Here is a 20885-nt window from a genome sequence, read left to right on the forward strand (position 1 = left end):
TTAACAAAACCCTTCAATTTTTGTGGGCCAAATTAAACCAAAATAGCCACATACTAGAACATTGTGGCATAATTGACAATTATGATTCGTTGCTTTCATAGGATGCTTCACTGGCAACTGACGTTTTTGATTCTACTTTGTTTCTGGGTTTCTTCCTTTTAAAAAAATTTGTTATCTGGATTTCATACATGTGCAGAAGAAAAGCTATAAAGAGAATGCCTCCTATTGAGACAGCTACAACTGTACTGATGAGAATACTGTCCTGGAAAAGCCAGTGGTGAATCATCAACATAAATCTGCAATAAAAAGATATCTTGGTAAACTGAAAGTTCACACTGCTTTAAAAGTTGTATCTTGAGATAGATAACTTAAGTTTACATTAGTAAATGTACCTTTGAAGGCAAGTCTAGCATTGCAAGTTTAAATACGGATTTGAAAATTTATTACAATAAAGAAGCAGAAAGAGCAGCTAAATGTTTATTTAGGACTATTCAATGTTTTAAAATACAGTACAGATACCGTAATCCTTGGTTTATGACCAATTAGTGACAGTTCGATATTCTGATGGGCCTACCTGGGTAGTGGTGGTACTTATGACCTGAATTAGAAGATCCTGTAGTTGTATCCCCTGTGGTCACCTGACCACACTCTATGGCAATTTGCAATGTTCTGTGGTCACATGAACACATTTTGTAACCTTTTTATAAAAGGTCATGTAACCACTCATTTATACCCAGCAGAAGTTATGATAGTGATGGACAGTTCCATTACAGTTGTAACCTGAGCTTATATGTATATTATAAGAACTGAATAAATGGATTGATGAATATCAATAAATCAGTCAATCAGTGTCAAAGTCTTGTAACATTATATGTGTATTACTTAATGGTATATTTGCTTAACTTGCTTAAATTCTAGAAAGAGACAAGTAGGGGCTCAGACTTGTGGGACATCCATTATAGTTCTCAATGTAACTATTGCAACCTCCAAGGTCCCTTCCAACTCTGTTCTTCTGTAGTCTGTGTATTTCTGTTACAACAATCTTTGAAGCAAGAAAGGTTCCACTTGCTACAAGGAAAGGAATAGAGAGTCTTCCTGTGCTCACGCTCTTTTGCTATGTTGGGGGCTATGAAGACTGGATGCAGTGTTTGCATTCTATCAATATTCATTTGTAGAAATGTTATCACTCAGAAATTGTTGTGGGGAAACTTCAGACAATATCACTTAAATTTGTTGAAGATGGGATTGTTGTTGATTATATCTGTACTAAGTTACTGTATACAAATAATTTTGCCAATGTAATTATTCTATGTATTTGAGATTTGTTTCATATTCTTCTATATTTCAATACTGTGAAAAATATACCTGAAATTCATCAAATAAATTGCAATAGGAGACTCCAGGAATAGTGGATACTCTGAAATGGAAAAGTTCCGATCCCTGTTAAAAAGAAACATTAATTTTTATTAGTGCCTAATAATATTTCTTTTGCTACAAATACATTTCTACATTGCTTAATCTGCTAAAATTAATGTTATTTTGAAGGTCATCATGAAGGGTATGAATTTAAATGTCTATGTGATTTTCAGTCATCCAAGTCATGGTTGTCCCAAAGGTGCTTTTCCAAAAGGCAAATGGACTTTCTTGGTTTTTTTCCTTTGAAAACCCATTCTCCATCATTCTAAGAGAATTGAAGAAGCTTCTTGGATGAGAAGCAAAACATTTTCAAGGAAAAAAAAACCCAAGAAAGTTCAACTGCCTTTGAATGAATGGTTTTCTCTATTACTATTTTAGGTTATTTGCAAAAGTGGAATTTGCTGCCCTAAATAACTTGATTGGTTTAAATAGGTGTCTTTATTTGGACAGATGGATAGGGATTTAAATTAAGCTACGTTTATCATCTATTGTCTGTCCAGCTAGGCAGGAGTGAAATGTTACCCGTTCAGGACGGTTCACAGAACTGGTAGTAAAAAAAAATACTTTAAAAAGTAAAAAAAAAAGAAATTCCAACGATTGCACGTCGCACAGCTGATCTTTGGAACTTTTTTTTTCTTTTTAAGCATTTTTTTTACTACAGGTTCTCCAGAAATGCAGGGGTGGGGGTGGGTGTCTGCGTTTGCTCCCAGCAGGCTTCCTTGAAGCCTGCTAAGCCAAAAATGGCAGGGAGGTGCTGAGAAAGAAGAAAGAAAGAAAGAAAGGGAAAGAAGAAGGGAGGAAGAAAGAAAAAGAAAGAGAGAGAGGGAGGGAGGGAAAAAGGAGCTGAAAGAAGGACTACAAACCTGGCACTAAACGCAGCTTCAGAGGATAATCCAGGCCTGGAAGGGACCACCCTGCTCCGCAGAACATTGTTAAAGTGAGTTTCTGTCTTTTGATCCTCCAGTTACAAGACTACATAACCACGCCCACCCAGTCACACATCCCAACACGCCACAAGCCACACCCACAGAACCGTTAGTAAGAAAAATTAGATTTCACCACCGATCTAGCCAATTTTGGCTTTCTCTGAATATTCATGAATATGAATATCATGGTGCAGTTTTTTCTTTGCATTGGGAAACAGCTAAAATTAGAGAACAATCTGAAAATATTCGTCCTGAATTATTTAATGCAATGTGTATACTAATTAATTGTAGCTTATTCAACAAATCATAGATAACAAAATCATGCAATTTTAACAAATCTGATTATCCAATTTAAGATATACCAGTAGGGTAGTAATTAACATTAGGATGGAAAAATTCTCCCTTTGGTGTGAAAACAAAGATTTCTCTCTAGAGTTAAGATTGCCAATTGTTTGATTGGTCGTTTGACCAAAATCATGACCAAGGAAGAAAGCTTTAACCTATCTGTGTCTTGTGATGCCAATGGCATTCACATTTCTCCCAGACGTGTCAGTATTAAAGGCTCTTTTCAACCTGCTTGACTTGCTGGATTTTCTTTGTGTCAGGCAGATCTTTGAGATCCATGGAGGGAGGGGGGTTTACAAATGTAGTTTCTATTTGGGCTGCAAAAACCTGGATGGTAGCTACTTGACATGTACCACCTCACTGCTCTCTAATGATCATTCAGAATTTTGAAGCCAAGGTATGGTATTCCTAAAACAGGGTAGGATTCAAAATATGGTGTGCCAGATTGTTGCAACACTTTTGGCCTTTCTATTCAAAATACGTATTTTATCAGAAGCTTACAGTTATTGATATAGTTAGTCCATCTGGATTATACAACTTGCTTTGATCTTCTTCTCCAAGTATGTCCTTAGTTTCATCAAACTTAACGTTTCATTGGTACCTGAAAAAATATTTAAAATATTTTTTGAGTTATAGTTCTACACATTGTCTGACTATACATTCCAGTAATAAATTAATCTTACATAATGGGTGATTAGCCAATGCTTTGAATAAAGTTATCCTTTAGTAAAAACTAAAAAGTTAGATTAGAAATCAGAAATGGAGATCTATCAGTAGCAGATTTTTTGTTATGATGATAAGTTATGATGAAAGGGCAAACTTAAAACTTGGTAAAGCAAAGTATCATCAAAACTCTTTATCATGAGTTTTGGGCAGAAACTTCAAGAATAGTGAAAATGAAACGACCATTGGTCTTACCTGAAGGGTCCTTTTCTGCACACTGTGAGAGAGTCCAAGCTGTGGGTTATTTCAGTCTGGTTGCCCTGAAACTGAGGAAAGACTTTTCCTTGGCCACGCCTCCAGGCGTGCCTAATCCCCAGAAATTTGAGACACTTTGGCCATGGAGATGCAGCTGAAGACGACCGTAGAATGGAACCGTGTTGACGCGACGATCCGTAACCCCGGACAGACCAGGGTGGGTTGGACTCTCTCGCAGTGTGCAGAAAAAGGACCCTTCAGGTAAGACCAATGGTCGTTTCATGCACACTGCTTAGAGAGTCCAAGCTGTGGGACATACCCAAGTTAATGTCCATCTGGGCAGGCAGAATCAGAGTCACGGGTTACGACAGAAGTAGTCACTGCCTGCAGCACCCGTCTGCCAAAGGCCGCCTCAGCTGAAGCAAACGTGTCTAACTTATAGTGTCTGATGAACGAGATGGTGTAGACCACGCGGCTGCCCTGCAGATCTCCTCTATCGGCGCCTGCGTAGCCCAAGCTGCAGAAGTCGCCGCACTGCGTGTCGAGTGAGCCGTAATTTGGATAGGAAACCGCTCTTGACTGTAGTTCGTACGCAGATGCAATACAGGCTCTGAGCCATCTGCCAATCGTGGATGAAGAGACTTTCTTCCCTAGCGATCTGGGCTGAAAAGATATAAAGAGAGCCTCGGACTTTCCGGAAATCGGAGGTGCGATGGACGTAGATTTTTAGTGCTCGTCGCACATCAAGCTTGTGCCACTTGCGCTCGCTCGGATGCGAAGGATGCGGGCAAAAGTTCGGCAACACAACCTCCTGCGCCCTGTGGTACCAGGAATTGACCTTGGTGAGAAGGTCGGATCAAGCCGCAAAACGACCCTGTCGGAATGTACAACGAATAAGTCCTGGCGCATAGACAGAGCCGCCAGCTCTGAGATCCAACGGGCAGAGGTGATGGCGATGAGAAAAGAAGTCTTTAGTGAAAGGTGCTTGAGAGAGGCTGTCTGGAGAGGCTCAAACGGTGGACCCATGAGAGCCTGTAGCACCACAGAAAGTTGCCATGGTCGGATAACGGTGGACCGTGGGAGGCCGGATGTTAGAGGCACCCTTGAGAAAGCAGCGCACTCTGGGAACCTTGTTGAGAGGAAGAGAAGGGTCTCCAGACCAAACGGTAGACAAGGCCACCACCTGGCAACGAAGCGTGGCCGGAGCAAGATCCCTCTCAAGGCCCCCTGCAGAAAATCCAGCACCCTTGCCACTGGAGCAGTGACGGGGTCAAGACCTGAGTCTTCACACCAATGGGCGAAGGTAGCCCGAGTGGAGTCGTAAATCTGAGTCATTGACGGACGCCGAGCCGCTTGAATGGTTGGATGACGTCATCTGACAGACCTTCAGCCCTTAGCAGGTCCCCATCAAGTGCCAAACGGCCAGCTGCAGCCATTGGGGCTCCGGATGGACAATGGCCCCTTGGCTGAGGGAGACCTGATCCGGGGGAATCCGCCACGGCGGGGACACCGACAGGCTTACCAGTCGGCGAACCACGACCTCCGGGGCCAGTGGGCGCCACGAGTAGAACTTCCGCCCCATCTTCTATGATCTTGATTAGAAGACGGGGAAGGAGTGGAAGAGGAGGAAACACACAGAGGAGGCCGCAAGGCCATCTGCAGCGAAGAGCATCCTTTCCTTCTGCTCCCGAACACTTGAAACGGGAGAAAAAGCGCGGAAGGTGCGTGTTGGCTTTTGTCGCAAACAGGTCTATCATCGGTAGGCCGAACCGGCGAGAAAGTTGTTGAAACAGAGCAGGATCCAGCCGCCATTCCGCGGAGTCTATGGTGGTCCTGCTCAGCCAGTCCGCCTGGGTGTTGTCCACGCCGGAGATGTGGTCAGAGCAGATCGATTCCAGGTGCCGCTCCGCACATAGTCCCAAGGCCTCCGCCTCTGCCATCAGCCTTTTTGACCTGGTGCCGCCCTGGCGGTTGATGTGCGCCTTCGTGGCGACGTTGTCCGTCATCAATAGGACATGTTGGTGGCGTATGTGACAGTGGAAATGATGGAGGGCCAACCTCGCAGCTCCAGAAGTTTGATGCTGCAACGCGATTCCGCTGGGGACCACCTGCCTTGGACCACGAGATGATCCATGTGCGCTCCCCAACCTGCAAGACTGACATCGGTGGTGATAACCAGCCGGTCAGGCCCCTTGAACAGGTGTCCCTTGGTCAGAGCTGGAGAAGTCCATCACCGGAGGGACCTCTTGACTGACTGAGGTACTGGAATCAGTCTTGGTGAGTTGCTCCTGTTGGCCCTCTGATGAGGAAGAAGCAGCCACTGCAGGGCTCTGAGTGGAGACAAGCCCAAGGGACGATCGACAGACAGGAGATCATCTTCCCCAGTAGTTGTGAAAGGAGGACAATCGGAACCTGCCTTGCTTGCTGTACAGAGAGGGCCTCCAACCTGTCTTGGGAGGGGAACACCCTGCAGGAGATGGTGTCTATCACCGCCCCCAAGTGATTGATCTTGGTGGTTGGGGTAAGGTGACTTTTTTCGAGATTTAGGGAGAACCCGTGATGCCTGAAGGTCCTCATGGTTATCTGGAGATCCTGCAAGGCCTGCCGCCTAGACGACGACTGAATAATGATGTCGTCTAGTTAGCATTGGAGCCTTATGGACCTGCGGCGGAGGTGGGCCGCCACTACCGCCAGAACCTTGGTAAAGGTCCTGGGGGCTGAGGACAGGCCGAATGGAAGGGCCCTATACTGGAAGTGGTGTCCTGCATAAAAGAAGCGCATGAACTTCCAATGTCGGGGGTGAATTGGGATGTGTAGGTAAGCCTCCGCAGATCTATGGAGGTGAGGAGGTCTCCCTGGTGGATCCCGCCAAAATGGCTGGAGGGACTGCATCTTGAACCTCCGATAGGCAACGTGCCTGTTGAGGTTCTTGAGGTCCAAGATGGCCCTCCACCCCCCTGAGTTCTTGGGGACCAAGAAGAGAATAGAGTATAACCCTCTCCCCTCCTGGACGGAGGCACCTGCTCGATGGCATTGATCTCCAGGAGGTGGAGGACCTCCTGGTTCATCTGCTCCCTTTTGGTGGGACATGAGGGAGTGAGGCACCTGATAAAGATCTGGGAGGAGAGGATAGGAATTCTAGGGATAGACCCTCCCTGACCACTTGTAAGACCCAGGCATCGTGAGCCGTCTGGGCCCAGTGGGAGGCGAACAGCTGCAGGTCGACCCCCGATTGGAGATGAGCTTGGGGAGTCACTTGGACTTCCGGAAGGGCCTGTTGGAGGCGCCTCCTCAATTGAACTTACGAAGCCAACTGTTGCCTACCGCGGTCTTGAAAGGAAGACCTGTCCTGAGCCCTCTCCCCTGCTGCCCAGAGTTTCTGTTAGAGGGGTAGAAGGAGGAAGACATGGAGGGCTCTGAGGGCCGAAAGGACTGCCCTCGCATAAGGGGTGGACTTGCGTCCTGTTTCTTGGATGTTGAGGGAAGGATCTTTCTTTCATCCTTTGATTCGATCAGGAAAGAATCCAAGACCTCACCAAATAATTTGGACCCCTGAAGGGGGCAGAAGCCAATTTCCATTTATGCTTCTGGTCCGCCTGCCAATGTCGGAGCCAGAGCAATCTGTGGGAGGTGACATTCGCGGCTAGGGCCCTAGAAGCGATTTAGTGGCATTAAGGGCCACATCCGCGGCGTACTGGGACGCCGCAATGAGCTTGGTCACGTCCTGATGAAGACGGGTATCCCCTGGGGGAATCTTATTTATGATGTCGCGTGACCAGATTACAGACGCTCTACTAAAAAAGGAGGCGGAAGAAGAGGCCCTGATGGCCCAGGTCACCGCCAGGTGAGCCTTGTGACAGACTTTCTCAGCCTTTCTGTCCTCCGCCTTGAGGCCTTCAGACAGGTTCCGCAGGTAGGGAGGCGTTCGAAATAAGGGCCGTAATGGGGGGATCCACTGCTGGGAGAGCCAGGAGGTCTTCCAGGACAGGCTCCATTGTGTACATTTTCTTGTCTACCCTGCTAGGTGAGGACAAGGTGGCTGGCTGACCTCACTGATGCTAGATAAGGTCTAGAAACAACCCGGGAACGGGAACCAACTCTTGTTGGGAAGTTGGAGCGTCGAACATGACCTCATTCGGATTTACTGGGGCCGAATCAAGTCTGAGTGGTAGTGGGCTTTGGTTTGATGCCCACCATAGTGGTGGTCTTCACCTTGTGTAGGACCGACTTAAACAAGGTGGGCTTGAGCAGGCCGGAATAAGAGGTGGTATCCGGGAGATGTCCTCATCCTCAGACAGACCCTGCTCTATGGGATCCGCTGCCTCCAAGGCCAAGGCCTTGCTCACACGGAGGATTCCAGGGATGGATGGCGCACCCGCTTGGCCAGGGGAGGACCGCCCTGAGCCTTGGGAATCGAAGGAGCCACCTGCCTATCCCGTGCCCGCATGGCATCAGCTATGCCCTTGGCTATGGCACGTTCCACTATCGCCTGCATCTTAGGAGACAGCTCGGGATCCTGGTCCGAGTCACCATCAGTGCCCAAAGACTCCTCCCCTGGGAAGGAGAATCCTCTGGGGGAACAGCTTCCTGGGCTGGTTCTTGTTCAGGGAACCAAGAATTGGCAGGTGAGGGAGGTTCAGAAAAGAGCCGGTCAAGGGACAGATTCTGAGAGTCAACCTCTTCTGCCATAATGGCTGTCAAATCCCTTCTGGGATGTGGAGGACAAAGGAATCCCCTGAGGGAGTCTCCTTAGCCGCTCTGCGACGGGCTTTTTCAAATTGCTTGTCAAGCGCCCTTTGGCGCCTGGCAGCGTCCCTAGACTCAGCAGCAGATGGGTTCTGAGGGGAGGGTCTGGGAGGGAGCCCTGTCCTCACTAGCCCCCCCCCCAAGATATAGAAGGAACCTGATCCAGTCACTGGGAGGGTCCCGTCGTCTACTGGACAGAGGTCCCGATTTCTCCATGCCTAGGTTGCACGAGCAAGCAAGCACGGGCCCGAATGAGAGAGAGCTGCAGTAGATGAAGGATAAGAGAGAAAAGTCAGTAAACAGCCATATACAAATATAAAGTATAATGTAAAAAAGAGCGAAGAGCAGAAAGGTGCCTGAGTTGGAGGTTTATTAACATCAGGCGTATAGTCAGTGATAGACAAGCCTGGCAGGGATGAGGGGAGGGTTGGGCCTTGGGAAGGTCAGGATTACTGTAGGCCTCCCAGGCTGGGCGAAGGTCTTTGATTAGGCCAAGGACACCAGCTCCGCTCGCCCAGGAATGGCGAAAAATAAGTAGACAGAGGAGAGGCAAAGGCCAGAGGGCCGAAACCCTTGCTGGCCTACTGCCCCTCAGCAATCCTGCTGTAGTGTGGATGCGCGGCCTGCAGCTGGGCCTAAACGGCAAATTCGCACCTAAAATGGCCGCTGCGCCATGAGGGAATAGTAAGGGCCATGCGGCGATCGCCACATGCGCCTCCGCGGCAGTTCTTATAAGCGAGGGGCTTGAAAAAAATGAAGAACTCGCAAGAAAACAATAAAAAGGGAACCCGAGGGTTAATCAGGCTCCTGGAGCCTTCCTGCCGTCGCTCGTGCCGTTTTAAAAAGCACAGCAAGCCTCCGAGATCGGCCTGAGGAGATCGACAAAGGGGGCCCTTCCCCCAGCCAAACACTTACCTCCTGCCTCCTGGAGGCTTGTATACAGCAATTAGTGAAAGAACGACAAAGATTTGAGTATTTGAGTATTTATTAATACTTATAGGCCGCCCTTTTCCCTGAGGGGACTCAGGGCGGCTTACATAAAATGAGGGGGGGGGGTATACAGACAATAGACACAAACAATACATAGAAGTAAAATAGTAAGCAGCATTCATTCATCATTCAGGTGGGGACAGTTATCTTTGTCCCCAGGCCTGACGGGCTAGCCAGGTCTTAAGGTCTGTGCGAAGGTCGGGACGGTGTGAGGGTACGAATCTCCAACGGGGAGATCGTTCCAAAGGGTCGGAGCTACTACTGAAAAGGCTCTCCTCCGTGTAGTTGCCAGTCGGCACTGACTGGCAGATGGAACTCGGAGGAGGCCTAATCTATGCGATCTAATTGGTCGCAGGGAGGTAATTGGCAGAGGCGGTCTCTCAAGTATGCAGATCCACTACCATGGAGGGCTTTATGAGTGACAAGTAGCACCTTGAAGTGCACCCGGAGATCAACAGGTAGCCAGCGCAGCTCGCGGAGGATAGGTTGTTATGTGGGCGAACCGAGGTGCACCCACAATCACTCGCGCGGCCGCGGTCTGGACGAGCTGAAGTCGCCGGATGCTCTTCAAGGGCAGCCCCATGTAGAGCACATTGCAGTATTCCAGCCTAGAGGTCACAAGGGCCCGAGTGACAGTTGTGAGGGCCTCCCGGTTCAGGTAGGGTCGCAACTGGCGCACCAGGCGAACCTGGGCAAATGCCCCCCTGGTCACAGCCGTCAAATGGTGGTCGAAAGTCAGCTGTGAATCCAGGAGGACTCCCAAGTTGCGAACCCTCTCTGAGGGTATAAAATTTGACCCCCCAGCCTGAGCGATGGAACACTGGTCGAATCATTGGGAGGAAAACACAACAGCCACTCGTTCTTCTCCGGGTTGAGTACAAGCTTGTTAGCCCTCATCCAGTCCATAACGGCCTCAAGACCCCGGCTCATCACGTCCACCGCTTCATTGAGTTGGCACGGGGCGGACAGATACAACTGAGTATCGTCCGCGTATTGATGGTATCTTATCCCGTGCCTCCAAATGATCTCGCCCAGCGGTTTCATGTAGATGTTGAATAGTAGGGGGGATAAGACCGAACCCTGCAGCACCCCATATGTTATGGGCCTAGGGGTCGATCTCTGCCCCCCCACTAACACCGACTGCGACCTGTCCAAGAGGTAGGAGGAGACCACTGTAAAACAGTGCCTCCCACCCCCACCTCCCGCAGTCGTCGCAAAGGATACCATGGTCGATGGTATTGAAAGCCGCCGAGAGGTCAATAGGGAACCAGGATGGAGGGATGGCCTCTGTCTCTGGCTCTCCAGAGATCATCGGTCAATGCGACCAAAGCAGTTTCTGTGCTGTAGCCGGGCCTGAAGCCCGACTGGAAGGGGTCCGAGATAACTTGCTTCCTCCAAGGACCGTTTGAAGCTGGAAGGCCACCACCTTCTCGACAACCTTCCCAACAAAAGGGAGGTTGGAGACGGACGATAGTTGTTAAGGGCAGCTGGATCCAAAGATGGCTTCTTCAGGAGGGGTCTCACCACCGCCGCTTTAAGTGCGGCGGGGAAGTGCCCCTCCCGAAGAGAGGCAGTAACAACCGCTTGGATCCAGCCTCATGTCACCTCACTGCTGTTGGCAACCAGCCATGAGGGACACGGGTCCAGTACACAGGTGGAGGCACTCACAGCTCTCATGGCCTTGTCCACATCCCCAGGGGCAACATCCTGAAACTCAACCCAGAGGTGGTCTACCAATTCATCCTCTTGTGCCTCAGCTGGAACTGCAGGGATGGAGTCCAAATCCGACCGAAACCAAGCAATTTTGTACGCTAAGAATTGGCATAATCCTCAGCTCTACCCTGCAAGGGTTCCCCCGTATCCCTCCTATTTAGGAGGGAGCGGGTTATCCTAAACAGGGCGGCTGGGCGGGACTCAGTGGACGCAACCAAGGTGGCAATATGAGATCTTTTTGCTGCCCTAAGTGCCCTGATGTACTCCTTGGTGCTGGTTGTTAGGATTGCTCGGTTCGATTCGGATTTATCGGACCTCCATAGGTGCTCTAGGCGTCTCCTCCAGCGCTTCATCTCCCGGAGCTCCTCGGTGAACCAAGGAGGCCTCCGGGATCCGCCGCCTCGGAGGGGCCATAGTGGCGCAATCCGGTCAAGGGTCTCCGATGCTGCCGAGTGCCAGGCAGCAACCAGAGTCTCCACCGGACTGTGGGCGAGAGTATCAGGAATAACCCCAAGCTCCGTCTGGAACCTCAGAGGCTCCATAAGTCGCCTGGGGCGGAACCACTTGGTCGGTTCCTCCTCCCTACAGTGGGGGTTTGGTCTCCGAAAGTCGAGCCTCAGTAGGCAGCGGTCTGACCACGACAGGGGTATGATCTCATTACCCCTCAGACCAAGATCACAAATCCACTGCTCCGAGAGAAATACGAGGTCGAGCATGTGACCCGCTGAGTGGGTTGGGCCCCGGATTACCTGGGTCAAGCCCATGGCCATCATGGAAGCCATGAACTCCTGCGCCCCATCAGAGTGTCACCGAGCGAAGGCAAAATTGAAGTCCCCCAAGACCATAAGTCTAGGGAACTCAATTGCTAGCTCGGCTACCGACTCGAGGAGCGAGGGGAGGGCTGCTGCAACGCTGTGGGAGGCTGGTACTTAACAGCAAACCCACTTGACCCTTGAGGTCCAACTTTACCAGCAGAGACTCACACCCGACAAGCTCCGGGAGCAGGGATCCTACGAGGTGCTAACCGACTCCCTGACAACGATAGCCACACCCCCACCCCTTCTCTGGGCTCTCGGCTGGTGCAGCACCTGAAAATCCTTCTGGGCACATCTCTACGAGGGGGACTCCTCCCTCCGGGCCCAGCCAGTTTCAGTAATACATGCCAGGTCTGCCCTCTCGTCTAAAATTAGTCCCGGACAAGGGGAGCCTTGTGAACCACAGACCTGGCATTAGGCGACAGCAGCCTGAGACCAGGGTCCTGATTACTTGCGCCATCTGGCCTCGGAGTGGGACTCATAGGGCCAGAAGGAGGGATCTCTGTAACGTGCGAACCCTCCTTCCCCGGTAATGGCCAGCCTAAAGTCCCCGCCATATCTGCCCCTCCCTGTTACAATGTTAAGATAAAGGCAAGAATGCCTAAGGGGAAGATTACTCAGCTGGAAAAGTCAGAAGTAAAAAGAGAGTCCAAGCAAAGCACTATTTCAGCTGAAGCTCCCAAACAGCTTCCAACGGGCCAAACTGAGGAAAATTTCTGGGGATTAGGCATGCCTGGAGGCGTGGCCAAAGAAAAGTCTTTCCTCAGTTTCAGGGCAACCAGACTGAACGAACCCACAGCTTGGACTCTCTAAGCAGTGTGCAGGAAAATGAAAGTAGATAGATCTGGAAAACAATATTTTTCATTTTAAGTTATTGTAGGTTTGGCATTGAAGAGAGCATTAAATTGTTGGAAGAATGTCCTTGTGGGTTCAGTTCCAAGTGGGGGAAAAGACACTGGAACATGGAGGCTGCTTGGAAAGATGGTTTAATGGTGGACAGGATCACATACATGGCTTGAGCTCCTGAACAGAAAAGGGAGACCACATGCTTCCAGATGTTGGGTGAAGAAGAGGTGGGAAAAGGGCTTTGTTGGGAGTTCCGGGTTTTTAATACTCTGGCCCAGTGGTGGGTTTCAAATTTTTTTAGAACCTCTTCTGTAGGTATAGGAGAGGCTTGGCGGTCATGTGCCAGGTTGGGAGTGGATTGGCAGTCATGTGACTGGGTGGGCGTGGCCAACTTGCAAAATGTGGTGAAACTCACTTAACAATACTCTTGCTGGGTGGCAGAGCCTGGATGCCGTGACGACACGACGTGCAATCTCAAAGGTCTGAGATCGCACTCGATACTTTTATTGCTGGGGGGGTTCCGACGGACCTAAATCATCCTGAAGAGATGGTGAACAGGAAGATTGCATCTTGCTGATCTCAGGGATATCGCAAAATCTCCGAGAAAAGCAGGTCTAAAGTCTTCTGCTGGCAGTAAAAATTCCAGTCTTTCAAGGCTGACAAAGTCAGGACAATGTGGAGGAGAAGTGTTAAGCTGGTAAGAAACTTTTATTTTTTTAAAAAAAACAGACTGCCTAAAAAATCTTAAAACTAACTTAAATCAAAGAATAGAAGAATTTAGCGGTGATTTTGATCTTTCTAATGGTTCTGGACAGTGGTTACCTTACTTTTTAAATGTTATTTACATGGATTGATTCTAAGTAAACCTTTTCAAATGGATGGATTACTCTAACATTTCTTCTGACTCTCAGTAAGCTACAATCGACTGTTTACATCTCAACACTTTTATTGCTTGGCTGTTCTGGCTTAAGATCTGATAAGATTGTACAGCTGTTCCTTTGTAGTTTGCTTTCACTTGCGAGTGTTTCAGTCTTGCTGAGCTGTTAAGAAAAAATACAACTGCGTATAACATGGCATCTCTTCAAGTGTCTCTCCAAGCGATACTTTCAGCTTTGAAGAGGGTGTTTGATACAGAGGAAAAAATTGAGAGAAAATTGGATTATTTGGTGTATTTGGCAACAAATTGTGATGAAAAACTGAGGATGTTCATCAAATACAAAATAAGAAGATAGAAATTCAAAAAATTGAAATGGAAAACGGAGATAAAAAGTTTGAGCTTGTTGATATTCGTGGCAATTGGTTTATTTCTGAGGGAGGAAAGAATGGAATATTTGAAGAGGAATTAAATGGAGAGAAAATTTATTTCAAAGGACAGGACATAGAAGGAGAAGAAAGCATTAAAGAACTTATGGACTATGAAATACTATTTGCAAAATATTTGATAACACTGCTGAGAATTAAAGACAAGCTGATAAAGGAAACAAAGGAGGGTTTCAACATTATATGAGAGATACTGCAAACAAGAAGGTGCAAAGATCACTTCGTACAGACTTGTTTAAAAAAGATGTTTGGAGAATTGGATCCACAAATGGCAGTAGATATAAGATTGTTTTGTTATTGGAGAGATACAGGTTGATAGATGGAAGAGTATAATTCAAAATTAGCTAAACTTAGTTAAATCCAGTGGTAATAGGTATAGTTAAATAAAAATTGATAATGATAGTAATGTATACAATGTTGAGCTGTTATGATAAATAATAATTGGATATGAGAAGGGAAGGTTAGAAATATTTTTGGACTATATATAAAGATTATTAATAACAATAATAATTATAATAAAAAACAAAACTAGATACAGTTAAGTTTTAACTAATAGGGGGGAAATGTTATGATATAGAATATAGTTAAATAAAGAAAGGATAATGATAATAAATTATATACATGGAGGATTAGAAAATGTTGGTATTAAATATTATGGATGTTTAGCTAAAAGACAATATGAGAACTTAATGTTAATGGAGGATTTTACAAATAAGTAAATGAAATGTCAGCATGTGGTTATGTATTGAATCTTGGTATATTTAAGGATGAAGGATGTTTAAATAACTATAGTCAAATAAAAGTGGAAGTATGATGATGTTAATATAGTAAATATTTGAGTTAAGATATTTGAATTAATATGAATTATATTTGATGACGGTGGAAGAGATGCACAAAAGCCTTTTGTAACCAGCTGATACACTTTTTACAATATGTAAAGAAGGAGGAGTTGTATATTTGTTTTGGAAAAAAAAATTAAAACAAAACAGCACTTGTTTAGCAACCAAAATGTTGCCTCGGAAACTCTGGCATTTGAAGCACACAAGTCTTAAAGCTGTCAAGTTACAAGACACTTGCACCCCTAACCCTTTAGAAAAAAAAAGCCCAGGGGTGTTCAAACTTGACAGCTTTAAGACTTGTGAACTTCAACTCCCAGAATTCCTCCTTCAGTCATGTTGGCTCAGGAACTCTAGCATTGAATTTTGCAAGTCTTAAAGCTGTCAAGTTACAAGACACTTGCACCCCTACCCTTTAGAAAAAAAACCGCAGGGGTGTTCAAAACCTGATAGCTTTAAGACTTGTGGATTTCAACTCCCATAATTCCTCAATTAGCATGGCTGGTTGGGGAATTCTGGGAGTTGAAGTCTGCACATCTTAAAGTTGCCAAGGTTGAGAAACACTGCTCTAGAGGTAGCCACTTTAACTGCAAATGTTTGGAGATGGGAGGGATTAGGAGGGATAACTCCTCTGCTATCCCCTCCACCTACTCCAGGGGTGGGTTTCAACCGGTTCGCGGCGGTCCCCGCGAACCAGTTGGTCGGCGAACCCGGAAGTAAGTAACTTCCGGGAACATCGAAGGGCCCACCCGCCCGCCCGCGCTCCTTACCCGGTTTTGACGAGTTCTGTGCTTCCACGCATGCGCAGGACGCATACAGCGCCTGCGCGATCCTCCAGGAGCAGCTGGAGCATCGCACAGACACTAGTATGCATGTGTGCACTACATGCGTGCACGAGGACGCCGCCATCCCCGTTCCAACCGAACCGGTTGGAACGGGGCGAGAAACCCACCCCTGACCTACTCTTACAAAAACCTCCAGGTTAAGATAACCTTTGTTGTCATGTCTTTACGGTGAGCACACTGGCTGGCATCTATTAAAATGAAATGGTCTTGTTTGCTCTCAAGAGAAAGTATACATCTACCAGTGATGTGCAGTCAGCTTAAGCCCAGGTGAGGCACTTTTTAGACTTCTGGACTTCAACTCCCACAATTCCACAGCCAGGCATGCTCAGTTCCGCTTTAAAGCAACAGCATTTTTCCCCCTTGCAAAATAAGTTTTCCCATTCTTTTTCTTCTCCCTCCCCCTCCTTCCTCCCTCTCTCCCTCCCTCCCCCTCTCTCAAACAGACACACACACAGAGAGAACTTCAATCCCTCTCTCATTCACTCACTCTCAAACACAAACACAGAAGTTGGATTGGATATATTTTCCAAAGGCTTGAAAGCAGCTCCTCTGCCATACCCCCACTTCCCCTGCTGCCTTCCGATCAAACTTTTTGAATTCCTCCCCCCTCTCCACACACGGACCTTTTCCAGCTGTTTCAGCGACGATTTCAACTCTGCTTCTCCCTGCCCTGCCCTGCCCTGCCCTCCCCTCATGAAAGGCCAGAGCTCTGAAGTCAGACGGAGCTAGTTGCTCTCAGAGAACTCTAAAAAGCCTCTAAAAATGCCCTTTACAGGAGGCAAGAGAATACGTGCCTCATTTGCATAAGGAATATTTTGCTTGTTAACTCTTGGTTATCTCTTAAAAGGTGAAAAATTCCTTATGCAAAAGAGGCCCCTAGTTCTCTGGCCTCCTCCTATGGTTAACACAGCACTGTTCCAAGTCACTGTGAATCTGGCACCAACTACCTTGGCTTTAATTATTTTAAAATAATTCTTTAAAATCCTTTCCTTTTCCTCATGACTGGTGAGGCCATGCTTCCCTTGCCTCTAGTGACTGCATGTCCCTGACATCTACTTTGAAAGAGCCAAAGCCACGGTCATTTCCACGTTGCTTAAGAGCAGTGGTGGGTTTCAAATTTTTTTAGAACCACTTCTGTAGGTGTGGGCTGCTTTGTGGGAGTGGCTTGCCGGCCATGCGACCAAGTGGGAGTAGCTTGCCGGCCATGTGACCAGATGGGAATGTCTTGCCAGTCATGTGACTGGATGGGTGTGGCCAACTTGTAAAATGTGGTGAAACTCACTTAACAATGCTCTTGTTTAGCAACCAAAATGTTGGCTTAGAAAGTCTGGCATTTGAAGCACACAAATCTTAAAGCTGTCAAAACCCTTGCACCCCTAACCCTTTAGAAAAAAATACCCTAGGGCTGTTCAAACCTGACAGCTTTAAGACTTGTGGACTTCAACTCCCAGAATTCCTCCTCTCGCTCTTCTTCTTGATGATGTGCGGACGAATGGGGAGAGGGAGCTAGAACCGGTTCTAAACAGCACTGTAGATTTGTGGAAGCTCTTCTATAGAAGAGGTTAGAACTGGCAGGAGCCCACCCCTGCTTAAGAGTGAACACACTAATTGTGGAGCCTAACAAAAGAAGCCACGCACGGAGGTAAACAAGAAGGAGCAGAGTTAATGAAGGCAGTGAGAAGGCGCAGCCACCAGAATGGAGAAGGTGGGGAGGGATGTAAACAAAAGAAAAGGCTTCTTAGTTCCCGTTCATCTTTTCTTCTCAGCCCTGAAAGAGCTTCCATCAAGAAACACCAAGGGGGTGCCGTAAAGATAGGCAATAGACTCTTTCGGTTGACTCTCATCATTCACACATCCATGCAGCCCGCGGTCACTTACAGGAGGCTATGCCCAAGCGAGCCAGAAGGAAAAGCCGCACCCACCCCCACTCCGCCTGAGGTTTCACGACTCAGACGAAGCGGCGGCAGGGCCATCTCCTGGCCGGGCTCTTCCCTCTCACTCTTCATCATGATGATGTAGCTGCAGCTGCTGGGCGCAGATGGATGGAGGTAGCCAGAACTGCACCGAGGCAGCCCAGCGGGCGAGCGAGCAAGTGAGGATCAGACTGCCTGATAATCCATCGCCCGCTCGCTCCTTCACCCGCCCAGACCGCCTTGGTGCCGCTCTGGCTACTTCTGTCCATCTCCGCCCGGCAGCTGCGGCGACGTCATCATGATGAAGTGGCTTGGAGGCAAAGGGGCCTTGGTGCCCTTGCCTAAGTGGCGGCAGGGCCCTCTGCCAGCCTGGCTCTTCCCTCTTGCTCTTCATCTTTGATGATGTCACTGCAGCTGCCGGGCGTGGATGGACAGAGGTAGCCAGAGTGGCATCGAGGTGGTCCGGGCGGGTGAAAGAACAAGCGAGCAAGCAAGCGATGGAGGAGGAGCTGAGGAGAGCCCAGAGAAGAGCCCAGAGTCCAGCAGAGGCAGCAAGGTTTTTGGCACTCCAGAAAGCCATGAAAGTGGCAGGGAGAGGAGCACAGCTTGGTTTAGCCTCCCTGGATGTCGCAGCAGCTCCAAGCGCACCGTTCTTGGTGTTTTTTGCATCAGGGCATGCTGCAAGAGGGAAAAGGTCTTCACTCCCCCTTGCAGCACACCCTGATGCGAAAAAATGCCAAGATCGGCACGCTTGTGTCTGCTGTGATGTCCAGGGAGGCTAAACCAAGCTGCACACTTCTCCCAGCCACTTTTGCGACTTCCTAGAGCGCCGAAAACCTTCATGCTCTTCTCTGCGCTGTCTTCGGCTCCTCACGACTGCAATAGATGTCCAGAAGCGGCGGGGACTGTCGGGATGGGAACCAAGCCCCATTAGCCCCAAAAGCAGCTGCGCCAGCAAAGAACTTACTTATCTCCTCAGGAGGCAGCTCTTAGAGGCGTGGTGCAGATGGGCGGGGGGAGCGAGTGGCTAACAGATGGGCTGGGCCCGGGGGTGAGCGAGCGAGGGGTAGGGCCAGTTCCACCAGTGGAACCAGTTCTAAACGACATGCTAGATTTGTGGAACCTCTTCTAGCGAACCAGTTAGAACCGGCAGGAACCTACCCCTGATTCGGCCCCACCTTTCTGTTTCCTGTTTCTTTGTAAGAATGGATTCTGATTGGTTGTCAGACTCTCAGGGGTGGGGGTCTTAGCTAACTTTGTAGATTGTGTGTCTTTTTGAGTCCAAAACTTGGTTGAGTTCCCATATGCCATGTGGTGAGTTTCTGTGGAAAACTAATCCTATCTTTGTTATGTAGAGTAGAATAGCCCAGGCTTTAATAGCTCATTGACAAAAGTGGGGGACGAAGCTGCAGGGAGCTACTTTGTCTTTAAAAACATGTTTCTCCCTTTTTGCATCCAGGGAAATATAATATTCTGCCTTTTCAATATTTCTCAGGATATTTCATTTTCCTAGGGGAGGGGGTGGGTGCTAACTTCCTACAAAAGGACATGGCAACACAAACATTTTGAACAGAATTTCTCAGAAAGATTCCTTCTGAACCCCAGCAGTCTGCGTCTTACCTGAAATTATCCAGTTTGTTCTATTGTTTACTTCGTCTATGGTGACAAAATAAGGAGATGTCAGATTAACAAAATAACCGTCATCCTCCACAACAAAATAGAGAGGAAGCTTTTCTACTGGAAATTTCATCCGCAGCGCCTAAAGACAAATGCACCATCGAGACAGAGATGTTAAAATCATTTTATATATTATATACCAATGTAAGTGCACGGTTTCAAATGAGATAGCATTCAGACAACATAGGGTCTACAAAAACCTATGTAAAGTTGCCTACTTCAAGTCAAGGGTCAGTGGGACTTTTGTTTTGAGAATATATTTTTCATTTGAATGTTAAGAAGTTAGAGAAACTGACTTAAGAAGAGATACTTTGTGTATTATTTTGCATCTTCCTCTCCCATTCACAGATGTCTTACAGGAGAGGAATGGGCAATTAATTTTCCCAGGGGGCCATTTGGGATTGTTGTGGAGGACCAAACCAATAACTCCTGGCTGCACTCTCCCCACTCACCCAGGAAGCCATACTTCAACCCAGGCAACAGTGGGTGGCTGAGCCCAAGCCCCTCACGCGATGACCACTGCCACCAGGACCACTACCTCATTCCTTAGGCCCTTCCAGGTGAGGGGTGAGGGCTGCACAGGTGTTGTGTTCCACTGTTCTGTGACTGCCAGCTGACTACAGTGACTGTGCAAGAGCTGGACTCGACTCACCTCCCCCCCATGTGGCATGGTTATTTACATTTGATTTTTAATTACTGATTAACCTTACATGAGCCGGACAGGGACAGCCAAAGGGCTGGATGTAGCCTGGGGGCTGTAAAATGCCCAGGTCGGCTCTAGACGTCAATAGTCACTCCGTAATCAGATCTTCAGACAGGACTCCCAGTGATTCCCTTTCTATCCCTTCATCTAAATCATTGATGAAGATGTTGAAGAGTACTGGCCTACAACAGAGCCTTGGGGGGTTCCACCACAAAACCACGGTAGACAATTGCGCGCTCGACAAAAGCGCGTACGTGACGTCATCACAGCACGATGAAAACATCGCGCTGTGAGCGGTAAATTTAAAATTAAAGCGAAAACCTTACCCTAACCCCCCCCAAACCTAACCCTAAACCTAACTCTAAACCTAACCCTTAACCTAACCCTAAACCTAACCCTAAACCTAACCCTTAACCTAACGCTAAACCTAACGGTAACCCTTAACCTAACGCTAAACCTAACCCTAATGCTTAACGTAACCCTAAACCTAACCCTAACCCTTAACCTAACCGTAACCGTAACCCTAACCCTAACCCTAACCCTTACCTTTATGTGAATCAGCTTGCTTTAATTTTATTTTAATTTTAATTTTATTTATTTTTTAATTTTTTTTGTCACGCTGCTGATGATGTCAGGTATGCGCTTTTGTCGAGCGCGGTTTTGTCGACCGCGGTTTTGACGGGTCATGCCTTGGGGTACCCCACTGCATACTTACCTCCATGTAGATGCAGTTCAGTTGTGAATCCAACTGATGGTGATGCTGTCTAACCCACATTTTTCTATTTTATCAAGTAGTAGGTTATGGTCTACTTTATCAAACATCTTGCTGAAGTCCAGGTAAACTATATCCTCAGTATTTTGCTGACCCACTAATTT

The 20885-nt window shown here is 47.7% G+C and overlaps 1 long non-coding RNA gene across 1 annotated transcript; it reads right to left on the reverse strand.

Moving 5' to 3' along the window:
* Positions 1 to 3231: 3231 nt before the first annotated feature.
* Positions 3232 to 19916, reverse strand: LOC116503179. The gene is made up of 3 exons (XR_004254667.1): positions 19759 to 19916; positions 19250 to 19388; positions 3232 to 3288 (listed from the first exon to the last, which is right to left on the reverse strand). It is a non-coding gene; the product is annotated as an uncharacterized LOC116503179 (long non-coding RNA).
* Positions 19917 to 20885: the final 969 nt, after the last annotated feature.

This window comes from Thamnophis elegans, chromosome 1, assembly GCF_009769535.1.
Source record: "Thamnophis elegans isolate rThaEle1 chromosome 1, rThaEle1.pri, whole genome shotgun sequence".
Taxonomy (NCBI): Eukaryota; Metazoa; Chordata; class Lepidosauria; order Squamata; family Colubridae; genus Thamnophis; species Thamnophis elegans.